General features: G+C 37.2%; 1 protein-coding gene and 1 pseudogene across 11 annotated transcripts in view; one reads left to right on the plus strand and one right to left on the minus strand.

The window, feature by feature from the left end:
• PHTF2 (putative homeodomain transcription factor 2) overlaps window positions 1-14,863 on the plus strand; it is a 168,459-nt gene that overhangs the window by 700 nt on the left and 152,896 nt on the right. Inside the window, exon 2 of one of the 11 annotated variants that reach the window (XM_067746052.1) lies at window positions 14,408-14,484. The exons of the other annotated variants lie outside the window; for them this stretch is intronic. The gene's annotated coding sequence lies outside the window, so the exon portion shown is untranslated. The remainder of the gene's footprint in view (window positions 1-14,407; window positions 14,485-14,863) is intronic. 11 annotated transcript variants of the gene reach the window in all.
• Window positions 8,885-10,003, minus strand: LOC137228558 (thioredoxin-dependent peroxide reductase, mitochondrial pseudogene; annotated as a pseudogene).

Genomic DNA, 14,863 nt, shown 5'->3' on the forward strand with positions numbered 1-14,863 from the left:
CGGGCAACAGTTTAGTTTTCTGATTCCAGCACTGACTGCGGAGCTGGCGCTGAAATCCTTGGCATGGGCCTTAAAGGGATATTTCTTGTTTGGAAACAATGCCGCGGTCCATCAGCGTGCTTCACCTTTTCTTATTTTTATCTGCCTGATGTTGACAGCCAGTGTTCTGGTATTGTTCCTTCGAGTCATGGCTTTCTAACGCAACACCTCCTTGTAGAACTTAAGAGATTATTCTGTCACTAATCTGTCACCCTTTTAATTTTTAGCCCGGCCGAAAAAGGCCCTGCTTTATAACAACATATACTGTCTAGGGAAGTACAGAATCTGGAACAATTTATTAATCTCTGTATCTACATACCAAGTAATTTTAAAATTCGTGGTGAATGTGTTAGGTATTTTGTTATTCACACTTGCTCACTTTGTTAATGGTATATTCTGTTTACTTTGAGATTGGTTGTTATTTATGGTACTTTGATTTTAGAGCTTTTGGTTAGCTTTAGCCAACTAAGCATTTGAAGATTTTTCTTTTTTTTTCCCCTTTGAGACTGGCTATAGCCTTAGTGTTTGCTCTTGTTTCTAGGGATTATGTATTTTTAAAAACTTTTTTCTCCAAAACTGGGCTTTTTCATAGATTTTTAAAATTTTAAGGGGGAATTCTGATAATTTGGAAACTAGGCACTTTAGCCTAAAGAGCCGTAAAATAGCATAACAATATAAAATCCTAACTTTTTGGAGTAAGGGTTGGTAAGTTTAAGAGAAGGAAATGGGTATCCTCTGTCAGGTGTAGTGGCTTAGCCTCTAGATTCCAGACCAATATGGAGGTGTGGTGAGAATGAGCCATGCCTGAGACCAGACACAGGTGGTTCCAGGAGCGTTTTCTTGCAGGGGAAATAGCCTGCCTCCCACACAGGTTAGTTGTGTTCCTGCATCAGGTAGTATTAAGTTAGGTGGTAGTAAAATAGGAAGTGTCTGTGTTCCAATTTTCAAACTTGCTGGTAGGGCTTGAAAATGTGGTGAACAAATAAAATATAGTATACAGTGGGGGCACTCTTGCATAGTCAAGCCTCCAAGAATAAACTTTTTTTGAGTCCAGACTGGCACTGGACAGTTGGCCCTAAAAGTCAAGTAAGTGACCTGAGCAATTTTTAAACCATGAACCTTTTTGGCTAGTCCATTTCATTCAAAATTGCAAGGAAATTTTTTTTTAAGTTTTTATTGGAGTATAGTTGATTTACAGTGTTGTGTTAGTTTCAGGTGTACAGGAAAGTGAATCAGTTATACATATAGCCACTCTTTTTTAGATTCTTTTCCTATATAGGCCATTACAGAGTATTGAGTAGAGTTCCCTGTGGTACATAATAGGTCCTTATTAGCTATCTATTTTATATATAGTAGTGTGTATATGTCAATCCCAGTCTTCCAATATACACCCCCTGGTAAACATAAGTTTGTTTTCCACATCTGTAACTCTATTTCTCTTTTGTAGATAAGTTCATTTGTACCCTTTTTTAAGATTCCACGTATAAGCGGTATCATGTGATATTTATCTTGTCTGACTTAACTTCACTAAGTACAATAATCTCTAGGTCCATCCATGTTGCTGCAAGTGGCATTATTTTATTCTTTATTATGGCTGAGTAATATCAAGATTATAAGGAATTTGTACTGAAAAAGGCTACACTAGACTGAGCCGAAGAAAATTTAGGGTAGCATGTAGGAAAAGATGAGGATTGTCTATGTTACCTCATTTAATCCTTTTAATCCTAGGAGGTAGCTACTGTGATTACTGTCCTCCCATGAGTTAATGTAGGTTAACTCATGTGTTCAAGATTTCTCAGCTAATAAGTTGGTGGAGGTGGAATTTACATCTAATCAATGTGATTACAAAGCTTATATTCCAAGCTGTTGTGCTTTCCCATCACAGTAAAAATGGCTTCATAGAGATTTGGTTGAAGGAGAGTAATCAATGGAAAATAATGCTGCAAAACCATAAACTGAATATTCAGTAACGCTTTGAGATCGTTGTATAATAGGCTCTGTTGAGTGTTGCTGGGAGGTAAGGATGGAGTAACCTTCCCTGTCTTTGAGGAACATCCCTGTAGTGGGAGAGAGAGATATTTGAACGAATAATGGTAACACAATGCAGTATATACTATAAGAGAGTGCCGTAGAGTGTGTGGTTTCATGGAAAGAGAATTCAATTAAAATTCAGACAGACCAGCGTTTGAATTCCTGTTTTGATTTGTGACCTTGAACATGATACCAAACCTTTTTCATCTTTAGTTTCCTTATCTGTTAAGTGGAGAGAATAATGTTTCAAAGGGGAGTATTAGTATTAAACAAAATATGTAAAGTATTGTCACATTGGTAAGCCCTGAATAAAGAAGAAGGAAAAAATAAATTGAACAGAGTTGAGAAGGGGTTGGAGGTTTAGCAGGGAGCTATCTCTGGAACCTAAAAATGTGACTGATAATTTTGATTTGTGGGGAGGGAAGGCATCAAACACAGAACACACAGAACTGGGGGCAGGAGAACCGGAATATGGATTGTTGAGGGAATGGCAAGTAATTGTGGCTCTGTATAGAAAGTATTTTTGAAGGCCAAATTTAAATGATAATTGTATAGAAATGTGGCTGGACAATTTTAGTGGTTATAAATTGCATACTTAGATACTGAAATTATACGAATATCTCAAGAGTTTGTGCATTGTTACATTTTTATTTAATATTTACCTTTGAATACTTATTTTCCCTACTGTCAGTTAAAATTTCATTTCCAAACATGTTCAGGCAAGCAACTATTTCATTATTTCATTGGGATACTTCATTCTAAGCTGTAAAAGAAGACTAAGGCAATTGCACCAAATTTGTGAGGTGTGTTTTGGGATTATTTAAAAAAGAAGAATCTTGGGAATTCCCTGGAGGTCCAATGGTTAGGACTCCGTGCTTCCACTGCAGAGGCCCTGGGTTCAATCCCTAGTTGAGAACTAAGATCTGCAGGATGCATGGCTCGGCCAAAAAAATTAAAGTAAGGTAAAGTAAAGAAGAGTCTTAAGTGATTGATTGCCTTCCCTTAACCACCCCCCCTTACCTACTCTATTGCCATATAGAGTCAGTATTGCAAACTACCCTTTGCATATGTATACCCTTTGACTGTCTTTTCTGAACTGAAACTTGAGATGTGACTGTTGGACAGAATGTTTTAAATTGAGACTGTCCTTGAAAAATCTAAGAAAAAGTCCCATGGTTACGTCTTCCCCTCGGGTTAGCACAGAACCGTAAATACTCCCATTGGATTTATTTATTTATTTATTTATTTATTTTTAACATCTTTATTGGAGTATAATTGCTTTACAATGTTGTGTTAGTTTCTGCTGTATAACAAAGTGAATCAGCTATACGTATACATATATTGCCACATCTCCTCCCTCTTGCGTCTCCCTCCCACCCTCCCTATCCCACCCCTCTAGGTGGTCACAAAGCACCGAGCTCCTCTCCCTGTGCTATGTGGCTGCTTGCCACTAGCTATCTATTTTACATTTGGTAGTGTGTATATGTCAGTGCTACTCTTTCACTTTGTTCCAGCTTACCCTTCCCCCTCCCCATGTCCTCAAGTCGATTCTCTACATCTGAGTCTTTATTCCTTTCCTGCCGTTAGGTTCATCAGAACCATTTTTTTTAAGATTCCATATATGTCACATTGGATTTATAAATGTGGATCCCTTTATAACCAGAATCATATGACTAAGTTGAAAATATTAAGTGACATTTAGGAAAGCTGCATTTTTAGTCCCAACTTGTTAGCTTCATGTAAATTGCTAAAATGACACAAAATAATAGAGGTGAGTTTTCAGATGAGAAAAAAAAATCACTTCCTAGAACAGGTAATTTTAGAGGACTAGGAAAGAAAATATGCTGGACTTCATTTTGAACAGGAACTAAAGCAGGAAATGGCGGTGCCTGAACCACAACCTGATAATAATCGTAACATGATTAAATTTGACATTTAATGAGAGGAAGTAAAGGCAAAAAAAGTGTACTGTATGCAGCTTTCCAGTTTCAAAAACAGTAGGGGAAGGGACTATTAAAAGTGTATCTACAGAAAGTTTGAAGACATGTAGTAGGCACTCATGTTTGTTTCATGAATGAAAGCACCTTAGTCATACATTCAGTAAAATGTCTCTTACAGGTAGCAAAAAGCTTATGAAAGTTATGTGGCACAAGTTTTGGTGCTCTACAGACCTAGGTTCAAGTTTCAATTCTACAGTCCACCAGTTTTCTAACTTTGGGCTCATTATGTAATCTTTTCTTTTTAAAAAAAAATTTTATTTATTATTTTTGGCTGCGTTGGGTCTTCGTTGCTGCGCGTGAGGCTACTCTTTGTTGTGGTGCGTGGGCTTCTCATTGTGGTGGCTTTTCTTGTTGAGCATGGGCTCTAGGCACATGGGCTTCAGTATTTGTGGCACGCAGGCTTCAGTAGTTCTGGCTGTTGGGCTCTAGAGGGCAAGCTCAGTAGTTGTGGCTCGCGGGCTTAGTTGCTCCGCGACACGTGGGATCTTCCTGGACCAGGGCTCGAACCCGTGTCCCCTGCATAGCCAGGCGGATTCTTCACCATTGCGCCACCAGGGAGTCCCCTCATTATGTAATCTTTTCGATGTTCAGTTTTATCTAATCATAAAATGGGGATATCTACTTTGCAAGATTTTGAAAACTAAATGAGCTAATATATGTGAAGCACTTGATTCATTGCCTGGCTTATAAGACTTGCTCAAAAAAAAAAAAGATTGCTGCAATTGTTCAACTAAGTTGAGCAGGTATACTTTTTAAAAAAATACAATTCTCAAATAGAGTAAGGAAAGGCCGAAAATGGCAAACCAAGAAAACCTTAAAAGGAGGCAATGGATGTTACATAGGTAACAGGCAGTGTTGAATAAAGAATTGAATCATTGCCGCCACATACAACAAAAAAAGGGAAAAGATAGGGAGCGAGCTTCACGTTCTCAATTTTTTTTCTGAAGAAAGGAGGTCAGACTCATTAAACCAAATAGAGCAAATAAATAGGGTTTTGCTTTTCTAAATGACAGTAAAAAGATCACTGAAATTGGGTCTCTTGTACTGTGAATTAAGTATATAGGGAAAGGGACTTATCTTCTCAACTCTTTTAACTACCTTCTTACTCCTCAAGTTCTTTTAACAGAGAAAAGCCATTGTGCAGTTAATTGTACAGTTACAGAGAAGGCTTTAATTGCAAGTAATCCTGGTAGATAGAGCAGCTTAATTTACACAGATCCCCTAAATGTTGATTCTATGTATTAATCACATTGCCTACCAATCTACCTTTTGGTCACTGAATGTCTAAATGTACCATATGTTGAAAAATTAAACATATCTTCTTGTTCTCCGCTTGTATTCCCTGTTTTAATGAATGGTTCTGATGTTCAAGCCAAGAATCATGGAACATCCTTACTCTTTTACTCCCCATACCTTTCATGTCCAATCCATCACTGCATCTGATTATTCTCTCTACTAATTATCTTTTAATCATGCCCTATCCCAACACCTACCCCAAGTTAAAATACAAACGCTCATTGCCCACAACTAGAGAAAGCCCGCGTGCAGCAACGAAGACCCAACGCAGCCAAAGAAAAACATTAAATAAATAAATAAATAAATTTAAGAAATGCTCATTGCCACTGACTTATTTCATGCCCTCATCATTTCCTTATTGTCACTAGTCTCTACTTTTTTTTTCTGGCCGCGCGGCATATGGGATCTTAGTTCTCTCGCCAGGGATGGAATGTGAGCCCCCTGCAGTGGAAGCATAGAGTCTTAACCACTGGACCTCCAGGGAAGTCCCAGGTCTCTTTACTTTTAATTTAGCCTCGTACTAACCAGTTCTCTACACAGCTTCCTTCCAGAATGATTTTGTTGAAATACTAACATAACCATATCAAACTTATATATCCATAGTGCCTGCACATGATAGTTAATAAATACTTGGTCTCTCCATGTATCTTAAACTTAAGACAATACTAAATGACTTGCATACTTATGCCTGGAGTTTTCTTTATGGGAAAGATTTTAACTACAAATTCAATTTCTTTAATAGACAAAGGGTTTTTTATTTCTTTTTGAGTGAGCATCTATTATCATTTGTATCTTTCAAGGAATTTGTCAATTTAATCTAAGTTGTTAAATTCATGGACATAAAATTGTTCATAATATTCCTTTATTATCTTCTTAATATCTGTAAGATTTGTAGCAATGTCCCCTTTCTCATTCCTGACTGTAAATTTGTGTGTTTTCTCATTTTTTTCCTGTTCAATCTGACTAGAAGTTTGTCTGTTTTATTGATACTCTCAAGAACCAGGTTTTGGTTTTCTTTATTGATTTTGTGTTCTCAATTTCAATAATTTCTCTTCTTTATTATTTCCATTTTGCTATTTACTTTGCATTTTATTTACTCTTGATTTGCTAGAATCTTAAAATGTAAACTTAATTTGTTAATTTATTGTCTTCTAGTATAAATGTTTAATGCTATAAAATTCCCTTCTAAATAGTGCTTTGGTGGCATCTCAAGTGTTGATATGTCGTGTTGTCATTTTTGTTCAATTCAAAAATCCTTGCTGATTTTGTGATTTCTTTGTTGACCCTATTGGTTATTTAAAGGTATGTACCCAAGTCTTCCAATATTTGGGGATTTTTCAGATGTTGATTTCTGATTTAATTTCACTGTGGTCAGAGAACATACGTTGTGTGATTTGAATTGTTTTGAATTTATTGAGACTTGTTTTATGGCCCAGAATATAGTCTCTCTTGGTAAATGATTCATGTGCACTTGAAAAGAACGTTGGGTGGAGTGTTCTATAAATGTCAGATCAAGTTGATTGATAGAGTTTTTCAGATCTTTTCTATCCTTACATATTTTATGTCTGCTCGTTCTCTCAATTTTTAAAAATAATTTTATTTATTTATTTATTTATGGCTGTGTCAGGTATGAGTCGTGGCACGTGGGATCTTCGTTGCGGCAGGCGGGCTTCTCTCTAGTTGTGGTGTGTTCCAGAACGTGCGGGCTCAGTAGTTGAGGTGCACAGGCTCTGTAGTTGTGGCTCACAGGCTCCAGAGCGTGTGGGCTCTGTAGTTGCAACACGCAGGCTCAGTAGTTACAGCACCTGGGCTTAGTTGCCCTGTGGCATGTGGGATCTTAGTTCTCTGACCAGGGATCTAACCAGCATCCCCTGCAATGGAAGATGGATTCTTAGGCACTGGGCCACCAGGGAAGTCCCTGTTCTCTCAGTTTTTGAGAGAAGGGTGTTGAAATCTCTGACATAACTGTGGACTTGCCAATTTCTCCTTGCAGTTTGATCAGTTTGGCTTCATATATTTTGAAGTTCTGTTACTAGACACATACATATTTAGGATTGGTATCATCTTTTGATGAATTGGATCTCTTTATCATTGTGAAATGGCCCTATTGTAATATGCTTTTCTCTAAAGTCTACTTTATCAGTATTGCCACTCCAGCTTTCTTTTGATTAGTGTTAGTGTGATATATCTTTTTACATTTTTTAACTTTTTACCTACTTGTGTGTTTGTATTTAAAGCGGATTTCTGGTATATAGCATATAGTTTGTCCTTTTTTTTGTTTTGTTTTCTTTTAAATCCAGCATCCTAATCTCTGCCTTTTAATATAGACTATTTACATTTAATATGATTATTGATTTTGATGGGTTTAAATCTACCATCTTGCTATGTGTTTATTTGTGCAATCGGTTCTTGTTCCTTTTTTCTTTGTCTTCTTTAGTATTATTGGAGTATTTTTCTTATGACTGTCCCCTTTATTGGAGTATTAATTATCTATAGCTCTTTTTTTTTTTACTGCCTGTCTGTAGTGGCTGTATACATCTTTAACTTATCACATCTACTTTGAGTAAAACACAGCTTTTTATATCATATAAGAACCTTGTAACAGTATACTTCCATATTCCCTTCTCAGCCTTTGTACTATTGTCATACATTTTGGTTTTACATATGTTATAAATTCCACAATATAGTTCTACTTTTTTAGCTTTAAATGGTCATTTGTCTTTCAAAGGGGTTAAAAATATTTTTTTTGTTTTTTTTTTTAGAAAAAATGCTCTTAAATTTACCCACATATTTACCATTTTCAAGGCTCTTCATTCCTTTGGAATTCTTTTTTCATCTGGTATCATTTTCCTTCTTCCTGAAAGACTTCCTTTAGTATTTATTGTAATGCTGTACTACTGATGAAATTTTTTCAGCTTTTGTATATGTGAAAAAAAATATGTATATATATATATTTTTTTATATTTTTTACATTGAACACTTCAGGAAAGAAAATAATTAAGTGATGATTCAAATGCATGAATGATTCAAATTCAAAATGCAATCCCTGGATTCAATAAATATCCTTTATAATTATACACAGTCAATATTAGAAATGTATATAGGCACTAAGTCAGCTAACAAAATAAGTAAAATAACTATATAAAGTATAAATTTCAGGACTGGGGAACATGCATGATCAGTTAAGTCACTTTGCCACTGTAGCTGCTTTTTAAAAAACATGATTCACATTTGCTTCAATCACATACACATTCATTGCAGGTGTTTCCCACCCCACCCCCACCCCCCGGCCACACTGCATGGTATGTGGGATCTTAGTTCCCTGACCAGGGATTGAACCTGTGCCCCCTGCATTGGAAGCACAAAGTCTTAACCACTGGACCACTAGGGAAGTCCTGCAAGTGTTAAATTGGACCACTGATGGCCAACAACTTAAAACTATGATCTTAAAAGAAAATTCAGTTTAATACAAAGAAACACAAGAAGAAAATCTCAGGACCCTTGATCAGAAGTTTTGATGCCTGTCATACTACTCTGGTGTATACAAACGTTCAAGTAAGGCTGAGAAAGAAGAATTGTTTCCTTTTCCCTTTGAAGACACGATCCAAGAAACAGAGGAATTGCACATTCTATAGCAACTAGCTATCCGTCCATACACTGCCAATAAAGGACTCCTTACATTAGTAACTAACCAAGTTTTAAAAGCCTTGGCCAGTGTTACAAAAACAGAACGTTTAGAGTAATATTTACGAATACAAGCATAATTGTTTTTTTGCCTTCTCTAAGTAATAATCTTTGAAATGCTAAAAGTGAGTTCCAGCTGTGGTTCTTTTCTGGGCGTGGGGAGCTGCAGGTGCACATGGGATGGTCTACTGATTTAACTTCTCACAGTATTCTTTGGAAGCAGTTGGATGGGGCTTGATTGTAGGAGAATCTGGGGTCCATTTGGCTGGGCAGACTTCTTCATGGGTTTCCACAAACTGAAATGCCTCCACCAAGCGGAGGGTCTCTTCCATGCTTCAGCCCACTGGGAGATCATTGACGCTCAAATGCTTGATGACTCATTGGGGTCAATTATGAAGAGACGTCGTAGTGCAAGGCCAGGACCTGCTAACAGCACACTGTAGTCTCGGGAAATCTGTTTAGTCAGATCTGACAAGAGTGTGATTTGCATGTGGCCCAAACCGCCATTCTTCCTTGGTGTTTACCCAGGCCAGGTGGGAGAAGTGGGAATCCACTGACACTGTAACGATTTCACAGTTCACATTGTGAAATTCATTGGCTTTGTCACTGAAAGCAATAATTTCTGTAGGACACACAAAGGTGAAATCCAAAGGATAGAAGAAGAGCCCTAAATATTTCCACTTAAAGTCATCAAGGCTTATTTCTTTGAACTCTCCATTGACAACAGCTGTACCCTTAAAATAGGGCGCATGCTGGGTGACGACAGGAGCATGGTATGAGGAACTGGTGCTAAAGGTGAATTTTGCTTGACCAGAACCAGACACAATGCATTTGTCAAGCACGTTCTTCAAGAAGCAGCAGGCCTAAGGGCTGCAGCAGAAATGCCCCAAGGAATGGCACTCACGTGTTGGACAAGCGAAGTCTGGAGCAACCTTTCCTGCCGTGGCTGCCATCTTAAGGGTGCATGGAACCCGCGGGGCAGACAGAGAAGCAGAGAGCTGAAAAAATATTTTTGACTTTATTTTTGAAATATATTTTTGCTGGGTATAGAATTTTAGATTGACACTTTTTTTCTTTCAGGACTTTAACGATACTGCACCAGTGTCTTCTCATTGCATTTTTCCAATATGAAATCTACTGTTATCCTTATTTCTTTATATTGAAAGTGTTTTTTTTTTCCCCCGGCTGCTTTTTAAGATGATCTCTCTACCATTGGTTTTAAGCACTTTTATTATGATGTGCCTACGATGTGTTTTATGTTTCTTATGCTTGGGGTTTGTTGAGCTTCTTGGTTTGTAGATTTACCATTTTCATCAGATGTAGAAAAAGTTTGTCCATTATTTCTTTAAATAGTTTTTCTGTGTTTCTTCACTCCTCTCATTCTGGTACTCCAGTTACGCATATATTATGCCACTTGATATTGTCCCACAGCTAACTGATGCTCTGTTCATTTTTTTAAAATATTTTTTTCACTCCTTGTTTCAACTTGGATAATGTCTCCTGCTCTGTCCTCAAGATTAGTAATCTTCTTTTCAGTTTCTGATCTGCTGTTATCTCATCCAGTGTATTTTTCTTCTTAGACATTTTATTTTTCATTTCTGTAAGTTTGATTTGAATTTTGTCTATATCTTACATATTTCTCCTTTACATGTTCAATCTTTCTTCTGTCTTTTAAAAAAAATATATTTATTTATTTATCTGGTTGCGCCCAGTCTTGGTTGTGGCAGGCAGGCTCCTTAGTTGTGGCTTGCTGGCTTCTTAGTTGCAGCACATGGGCTTCTTAGTTGTGGCATGCAAACTCTTAGTTGTGGCATGTATGTGGGATCTAGTTCCCTGACCAAGGATTGAACCCGGGCTCCCTGCATTGGGAGCATGGAGTCTTATCAACTGCGCCACCAGGGAAGTCCCTCTTCTCCTTTCTTGAATACAGTTAACCTTTGAATGATGTGGGCGTTAGGGGTGCTGACTGTTCACACAGTTGAAAATCTGTGTATAACTTTATAGTTGGCCCTCCACATCCACGGCTCTGCATCTGCAGATTCAACCAATCATATAGATCATGTATTATTGTAGTATGTTTTTATTTTTTAAAAAATCTGTGTATAAGTGGAACTGCACAGTTCAGACTGTTGTTCAAGGGTCACCTGTAGAGTCTATACTAGCCGAGTTTTCAAAAAATTGTGGTAAATAATACATAACATAAAATTTATCATCTTAATAATTTTTTAAGTATATAGTTCAGTAGTGTTAATTACATTAATATTGTTGTGAAACAGCTCTCCAGAACTTCTTCATCTTGCAAATCTGAAACTCTGTATCCATTCAACAACAACTACTGTTTACTCCTTCCCTCATTCCCTGGAAGACATTCTTCTGTTTTCTGTCTCTGTGAATTCAACTATGCTAGGTACTTCAGATAAATGGAATAATACAGCCTTGGTCTTTTTGTGACTGGCTTATTTCACTTAGTGTAATATCCTCAAGATTCATCCATGTTGTGGCATGTGGCAGGATTTCCTTTAAGGCTGAATAATATTCTGTTGTATAATTTTCTTTATTCATTCACCCATTGGTGGACATGTGAGTTACTTTAATCTCTTTGCTATTGTGAATAGTGCTTCTGTGAACATGGGTATGCAGATAATGTCTTCAAGACCATGCTTTCACTTCTTTTGGGTATATACCCAGAAGTGAGATTGCTGGATCATATGGTAGTTCTATTTTCAATTTTTTGAGAAACTTCCATACTATTTTCTATAGTGATTGCACCACTTCACCATTGCACTAACAGTGCACAAGGGTTCCAGTTTTTTCACATCATGTTAACACTCGTTATTTTCTGTTTTGTTGATAGTAGCCATCATAATGGGTATAAAGTGATATCTCATTATGGTTTTAATTTGTATTTCCCTAATGATTAGCGATGTTGAGCATCTTTTCACGTGCTTGCTGCCCATTTGTATATCATCTTTGGAGAAATGTCTATTCAAGTCATTTGCCCTTTTTTTTTTTGCGGTACGCGGGCCTCTCACTGTTGTGGCCTCTCCCGCTGTGGAGCACAGGCTCCGGACGCGCAGGCTCAGTGGCCATGGCTTACGGGCCCAGCCGCTCCGCGGCACATGGGATCCTCCCGGACTGGGGCACGAACCCGTGTCCCCCACATCGGCAGGCAGACTCTCAACCACTGCGCCACCAGGGAAGCCCCATTTGCCCATTTTTAAATTGAGGTATTTGATATTTTGTTAAGTTGTAGTTCTTTATATATTCTGAATATTAACCCCTTATCACATACATAGTTTGCAAATATTTCCTCCCATTCCATAGGTTACCTTTTCACTCAATTGATTGTATCCTTTGATGCACAAAAGTTTTTAAGTTTGATTTAGTCCCATTTGTGTATTTTTGCTTTTATTTTCTGTTCTTTAGGTGTCACAACCAAATAAATCACTGCCAAGTACAACGTCATGAAGTTTAACCCTACATTTTCTCCTATGAGTTTTATAGTTTTAGGTTTTACTCTTAGGTCTTTAATCCACTTTGAGTTAATTTTTATATAAGATAAGGGTCCACCTTCATTCTTTTGCATGTGGATATCCATTTTTCTGCGCACAAGTTGTTGAAGAGGCTGTCCTTTCCCCATTGAGTGGGGTCTTAGCATTCTTGTCAAAGATTATTTGACCATATATGCAAGGGTTTATTTCTGGACTCTGTTCTGTCCCATTCGTCTATTTGTCCTTATGCCAGTACTATGCTGTTTTGATTACCATAGCCTTGTAATATGTTTTGAAATCAGAAAGTGTGACTCCTCCAATTTGTTGTTCTTTTACAAAATTATTTTGGCTATCTGCGGTCCCTCAAGATTCCAAATGAATTTCAGGATGAATTTTTCTGTTTCTTCAAAAAATGCCATTGGAATTTTGATAGAGATTGCATTGAATCTGTAGATTCCTTTGGGTATGGACATCTTAATAATATTAAGTTTTCCAATCAGGAACATGGGTTTCTTTCCATTTGTGTGTGTGTGCATGCATGTGTGTGAATGTATACATGTACATACATATACATACACATAAGGTGTATGTACACATGCACAGTATTTTGTATATAATAGCTGTTTTAATCATAGCACTTTTGTCATTTCTGGATTCGCTTCTTGTAACTGATTTTTCTCCTCATTATGGGTAGTATTTTCCTTTTTCTTTGCATGCCTGCTAAGTTTTGTTTGGATGCCAGACATTGTGAATTTTGTTGTTTGGAGCTGTCTTTTCTTTGTATTCTTATAAATATTCTGAGCTTTGTTTTGGAACACAGTTATGTTATTAGAAACAGTTCTTCAAGGCATGCTTTTAAAGCTTTGTTAGATGAGTCCTGAGCATCCTTTAGTACAAGGCTAATTTAGCCTTATTACTGGGGCACTGCCCTTCTCAGTATTCTAGCTGTTGCCCATTATTACAGGATTTTTCCACTCTAGCTGTGAACTCTTACCATCCCTGTGTGAACTTTGGTAATTGTTATGCCAGCTCCTTTCTGGTGGTTCTATTCCTGGCTTTAGGTAGTTTATCTTCATAAGTGTGCTGATCAACAATAATCAGCTGAAGACTCAGTGGGAATCCTCTTCAAAGCTCCAGAGCTCTTTTGTGCTCTTCTCTCCTCTCTGGTACTTTGCCCCGAGAACTCTAGTTGTTTTGCGGTCCTCGAATGCTCAAATCCGTCCTCTCAACTTGGGGAGACTGTCAGGCTCTGGTTTTCCCCTCCTAGCACTGTGTCCTGGAAACTCTACAGGCAGTACTATTAGGAAATAATAGGGCTCACTTTTTTGTTTCCTTTTTCAAAGATTATTGTCTTGCACAGCCTGTTGTCCAATGTCTGAAAAGATTTCACGTATTTTGTCCTTTTTTTTTTTTTTTTTAGTTTTAAAGGTGGGAGGGGGAATTCTCTGACGGTCCAGTGGTGAGGACTCTGTGCTTCCACTGCGGAGGGCTGGATTCGATCCCTGGTGGGGGAACTAAGATCCTGCAAGATGCATGGTACAGCCAAAAAAAAATAAGATAAAAGGTGGGAGGATTAATCTGGTCCCTGATACTCCATCGTGGCTAGAAGTGGAAAACCCTCTTCATTAAATTTTAAAGTAATGCTTTAAAATACATAAAGTACCATTTTTAGTATTGTTTTAATTAAAACCCATGATTTTAGAATGTATTAGCTTTGGATAGCAAGAACCAAATTGTACCGTACGTTTTGACTGGATAAACGTGTTTATGTTCAGCTTCCTCAGCATTCCTGTTGTACTTGAAACAAATGTAGGAATGTATGGTGAGTCAAAAGGAAAGCAACTAATTGCATTTTCTTCTTTTTAGAACCCAGTTCTCATTGACAAAAAATGTGAGAGAGTGAAAAACATGGCTATATTATTACTAGGGCAAATTAATGAGAAGTAAGTATTAATATTTCTCTAAAGGTGTAATAATTCAGATTTTATCATCATTGGAAAATATTTGCCACAAAGACTAAAAATACCGCTGTGATCCAAAAATACCTTTTATATTTTGAGAGGTCAGTGTAACTTAACTTTGGAAATAATAGGTATTAAAGGTTGTTAAAAATCTCTGTAGAGGAAATGTAGTTAAGATGTTAGAAGAGTATGTCTAAAAATGTCTCCTCATTGATCATAGGCAACTGAAATGGCCTTTTTCTTTTGATGGAGGTGAATTATGTAAATTGGTAAAATCAAAACATAGAGTCAGTTTTCTTTTGTCTACCCTGTGCATCCCTTTCACTGCAACCACACTACATGAGAAAATAAACTTAATTAT

This window comes from Pseudorca crassidens, chromosome 8 (assembly GCF_039906515.1).
Source record: "Pseudorca crassidens isolate mPseCra1 chromosome 8, mPseCra1.hap1, whole genome shotgun sequence".
NCBI lineage: Eukaryota > Metazoa > Chordata > Mammalia > Artiodactyla > Delphinidae > Pseudorca > Pseudorca crassidens.